This window comes from Hemicordylus capensis, chromosome 10 (assembly GCF_027244095.1).
Source record: "Hemicordylus capensis ecotype Gifberg chromosome 10, rHemCap1.1.pri, whole genome shotgun sequence".
NCBI classification, from domain to species: Eukaryota; Metazoa; Chordata; class Lepidosauria; order Squamata; family Cordylidae; genus Hemicordylus; species Hemicordylus capensis.
The window spans coordinates 11,588,373-11,593,906 of NC_069666.1; positions in this window are offsets into that span (position 1 = coordinate 11,588,373).

The following is a 5,534-nucleotide window of genomic DNA, read 5'->3' on the forward strand; positions in this document are numbered from 1 at the left end:
CTGGTACTCATGATTATTTTGGCTTAGGGGGCAAAGGATCAAAGAACAAAATGGGGGAAAGTTGGACGCCAGAGACCCACACATGCTTATAAAACACAGAAAAGCAAGAAGTCCGGGGGGGGGGGGAGAGACCAGGAAGCTGCCTTTCTATTTGCAACTCTATTTGTAAACCGCCTAGAGCCTTTAGAGTCAGGCAGTATACAAATAAAATAAATTAAATATAACTCAGTACTGCTGAAAGGTAGGATCTATAGGTAAGCACCAAAGTAAGAGGAAAGAGCAAGATGACAAACAGTACACACAAACTCAATGATTGTGAGAGACAGATAAGAAAACTAGTTGGAAGCTTCCAGTCACTGCTCTGACAAAAATTTTGCTAGAACTGGACAAACCTTCTCCCCTTGGCATATGAGCTACCCCAGGGCCTGGCAAATCCTAGGCACCAGGGAGTCATGGTGCCTAGAAATTTAACCATGGATATTCAGAGTTAGCTATTTAATAAAATCGGCATTTGTCCCAGGCAGCCCTGTTCCTGTTCTAAAGACATTATTTGTAAAGGGAGTGGAGAGAAGCCCATATACCCCCTCTCCCCCTCTCCAATGTCTGTCACTAAATCCAGTAATTGCCTCAAACAGCCATTGTCTGGCTCCTAAATTTTTGGACTGGCTCCTGAGTGATGAAATGGGGTGGATGGATGGAGGGGTGGCCGCGTGTGTGTGTTAAATGAGGGGGAACATCCCAATATGCAACTGCCACCCTCAACCGCACTCTGAAGTGACACAGTTCAGGGTCTACATGCTATTTATGCACATTTGAATCTGCCCTCAGTTATTCCAGGGTGGATGGTTCACCGCAGTCACGTTCTCAGCAAGCCAATCAAGGAGATGCGGCTCAATTTGTACCGCCTCATCCAAAACAAATGCCAACGAAATGGTACAACCCTATCAGAACGATACAGAACAGGACAGCCCTTGAAGAGCCTCCTTTTCTGCCTAAGGAGCACAGTGGAAGACTCACTGATAACAACTCACATGTAATACTGGGTTTAATTTTCTTAGACTAGAAATAGGCAACTGCTTTGCTTAAGCTGCCTCTTCTACACCTTTCTTTGCAGTTTTGTAGCACAACGCTAAGCATTTTTACCCAGAAATTAGTCCCTTCAAGTACAATGGGACTGTCTCTCTACTAAGTTTGTTCAGGAATGCAGCCCCACACATCCACTGTTGTTCAGTTCTCCCGTTCACATAGGACTTGCTCCAAGCAGAAAATGACATTTAATCGGAAAGACAATAATCAGTTCTGGGAAATATGCAGCAATTCTGCTTCACTGCCAACTCCTATTACTAAATCGCTGCATCAGATTCATAGAATAAGATATTCAGTTTGTGAGGTCAAAACAAAACATAAATATTATAGCCCAGGTAATTAGAAGTTAACTAAAGGTTTCCAAAATATAAAAGAAATGAATTGCAGGCAAGTGGATTGGTAGATCAGCCAGCATGAACAGAACAGTAGACAAGGGCCAGGATATCAGTTATAATCTGTGCTCAAAACCACCCAAGAGAGACTATGCGAGTACATCACCACCTTAACCCTTATCTGGAGGTAGGAGGGGAAGAAATCGTATTTTCCTATCCACAGATTTATAGTATCCCAACAAATACTGCTGTTGGGAAGGACAAGTTTGCCAAACACTCTGCACTGAATGCTAGATTATATTATTACAGTCTCAGGATCATGAACTAAGCTCCTCTCCAGCAGTTTGACATAAACGGCACCTACAAAATACATATGCATTCCTCCTCCTGCCACTGCCTGCAACTCTTCTTGAGAAAGCCCTTATTTAGTTTCTCCCTAGATGGTAATCAGGAACAGGTGGCTAGGCTGATCTGCCAGAACAAAATTCAAAGGGCCAGGGACATGCCACCTTTATCAGGACAAACGTTCACAAAGCTACCTGCAAGCTTTTTAATTACACAGAACTCTTCCTAAGGCTGCTTCTACTTGGCTTGCTTGTTTTATTTTTACACCGCATGAAGGAAACAACGAAACAGACCACAGCTATGTGCCAAGTGTACCAACTTGTAAACAAGTTGCAAAAAAAAGTGGCTTCAGTCCAGTATTCTACTTATATTACATTAGACTTGTAATCACACAGAGGAAATGTGGTTGCTTGTAGTTTGTGAACTGCTTGGTGCAGGTCTTCCAGTTCCCGAGACTTAAATCTATTCATTGCATAAAAATTGTACATTGTCATATTGGTCCACTGGACAAAAATCCAAAAGCCAGTGTAATTAATATACATATTAGGACCAACTAAAATATCCCAAAGGAATAAGCAAGCTTTCAAGTTCTCCAGAATTCTTCTTCAGACTGAATGTGAAGCAAAACAAAAAGAGGTTCACTATTTAGTGCGTATAACCTTACAGTGAGCACGGCAATCATGCATCACATTCCTAATACAAAACACAGGACTCTCAGACAAATTGCAGTCATCAAGTCTAACTATCATCCTGTAAAATAGACATGAAGGAATAATCATGGCTGAGAGACTAACTGCTCCAAGGAAGACAGTTTGGTTAACTGTCTTTAAGAATTTGCACTTTTTCATAGCTCTTCATAACAGCATAAAAAGGAACACATGGTGACTTGCAGCCAAAGAATGAAAGAGCAAGTTGAATAAATTATAGTTAAAGCTGTCTACTGCATAAAGGATAACGAATAAAGGTTGTTTATATATATTAAAAAGCACAAAAGGATAACATTTTATGACATTTCCAAGTATTTCCAACACCCACAACTAAAACAGTGAAATGAATCAAATACTAGAGATCGTTAATTTCTAAAAGCAGTTTAGTCTTAAAATAGTTTTGAGCCTCTCTACAAGTGATACCTCAAGCATAACAGTGCAGATGCATGAAGAAGAGGTAACTCTGGTCCAGCAACAGTTGTACTGAAAGGCAGCTAAGACAATTTAAGTTATTGCCCTGATTTAACAGCTGAAGGGCACTATCCAGCATTCATTTTTCAGTAATCAGTCTTTAAAAGAGACATATCCAAGGAATTCAGTCCCAATTGCCACTTATATACAAATGTCCCAGCATTCAGCAAGTGTAATTAAAACTTTTCTAGACTAATACAATACAGAGCCCTGTATCACTGAAAAACCACTCTGGTTAGATTCCTATCCAATATTTTCAATTAGCAGAAGTTTTACTGTCAAAGTACCACGTAAAGCCCTTGTACGTCACACACAGCTCCAAACAGCTAAGAGAAATATTTCTCATGTCTAACTTTTCTTGAGGCTATAGAAGTACATTGGCAAGAGGAAGACATTAATATTCACATCACTTAAGGTGGAGGTTCACATACAACTCGGGAGGGAGCTGTTATTTATTATTTATTTATTTAGCACATCTTTATACCGCCCTAACCCAAGGTTAGGAGCGCACAGGCCGTACAGGTTGGTTGTCACGTAACTTTCTATATTATTTTAAGGGGTAGGCAGCCTTGGTTCTCCAGCTGTTGTTGAAGTAGACCAGAGATTGCAGAGAGCTGGAAGGGAGTCAGAGAAACCTCATAAGGGCAGGGGCTCTATATCTCCTCCTTCTTTCATCCCTAGATTAATCATCATGAGAGCAAAAGAAGGGTTATCATCGCTCACGGGTGGAGCAGACAGCTGCAGAAACAACTACAGTGACTTCTGAATGGCCTGACAGAAAGGGTGTATGGCTGAAATACCCTTTTTGCTGACAACCCGGAGACAAGTGGTCACCTCCAAACCTTAGCTGTGTAAGTAAGTCCTTGCCAGGTTGAAAGGAAGACCAAAATTAGCAAGGAGCAAAGCCTCCAAAATGCCAGCCAATCTCAATGGAAAAAAAGCATTTACAAAAATACAGCTAGAAATTAATGCTTACAAGTTTACGTAGAGCATGGAGTATTACATCCATAACAGTCAAGCAATCTGCTTGGTCAAAAGGACCACTTGAAACATAACTTCCACAAAAGCTTCTGGATGAAGTCATAGAAACAAGACTCATGGTCCTCATAAAGCATTCAATTGCAGAAAGTGGGGGAAAGCAGTTCACAGGATTTTGGCTTGCACTGGAGAACCGCATGTATCTTCACAAAACCTTAAGAGAATACAATCACATATAGACTACATATAGACTAATCCTATGCATATTTATTGAATAGTAAGCCCCACTGCATACAACAGGACTTACTTCCAGGTATGCAAGTACAGAGGTGTAGCCTCAATTCAGAACATGAACATACAAAGCTTCCTTCCACTGATCTATCTAGCTTAGTATTACTTACACTGGTTGGCAGCTCTTTAAAACTTCAGACTGGGGTCTTGGCCAGCCAAAGCTAGAGACATCAGCGATTAAACCTGGAACCTTCTGCATGCAAAGCAGGTGTTCTACCACTGAGCTAAACACCAGATTAAGCAGCTGAAGAATTAAATGTGGACTATCCTACATTATTTTATCCAGATTGAGACACTAATGGCTTGATCTTTGGTAGGGTATGCCTAAACCCATTGATTTCACCTCACCTTGCCTAGAATAAGGCTGCAACCCACACTTCATGGAGATAATGCAGCTCCATTGCATTCTTTATGTGTGTGTTTTTAGAAATAAAATGCTTTTAGTCATATTCTCCCAGTATTGAGAACAGGTGACTCTCCCCAAAAAGTTACGATTTCTTGGGAGAATATGGTTCAAAGGATTTTTTGAGGGGAGCGGGGGACATCTGTGATGTTTCATAGAACATTACAGACGTTCTATAAAAAGTAATTGAAGGCAATCAGATTTAAGTAACATGTGTACAGGACTGATGCAAGAATTTAGTATCTAGAAGGTATGCCTTTCTGTAAAGGTATCAGTCTTATACTGCAAGCCTAAGCAAACAGTCTTAGTTCCGGTGAAACCAACATTCGCCAGTGAATACCATTAGGATTGATGCACTGGAAAGAATGCCCTCTTCTCACTTTCTCATGCCCCATTCCATGTGTGGCATCTTCACCACACAAGTCTAGAGAAAGCCCTAGATTAAGTTCTCAGAATTCAGAGTGATGTGAAAATGTCTACTTTGAAAGGCTTCTTAGGTTCTGTGAAAGTGAAATTTATTTATTATTTGAATTTTAAATAAATTTGTATACCACCCATTATCCAAGTCTCTAGGTCCATGACTATCAAGTGTGGATAGGTGTAAGAGATGATTTACATATGACTATCAGATGTTGCAGACTGACTCCTCTGGAGATGCATATGACTTCTGCATATGGGTAATGTCTTCTCTATAGGGCTCTATGGAAATGTTCCTTTATAGGACGAGGCTGCAGACGTTTTGCCTGGATACAGAGTTGGGCAAAAACAGCCACACTGCAAGATTTTAAAATTGTAAGAAGTGTCTCCTTTACAACTCTAAAAGACAGCCCAGTTTTTGTGGGTGCTACAGGGCTGTTTGGAATGCCTATGTTTGTTGTGCTATGGATCAGCAAGAGATTTCATTTTGAGGTGGATTACGGA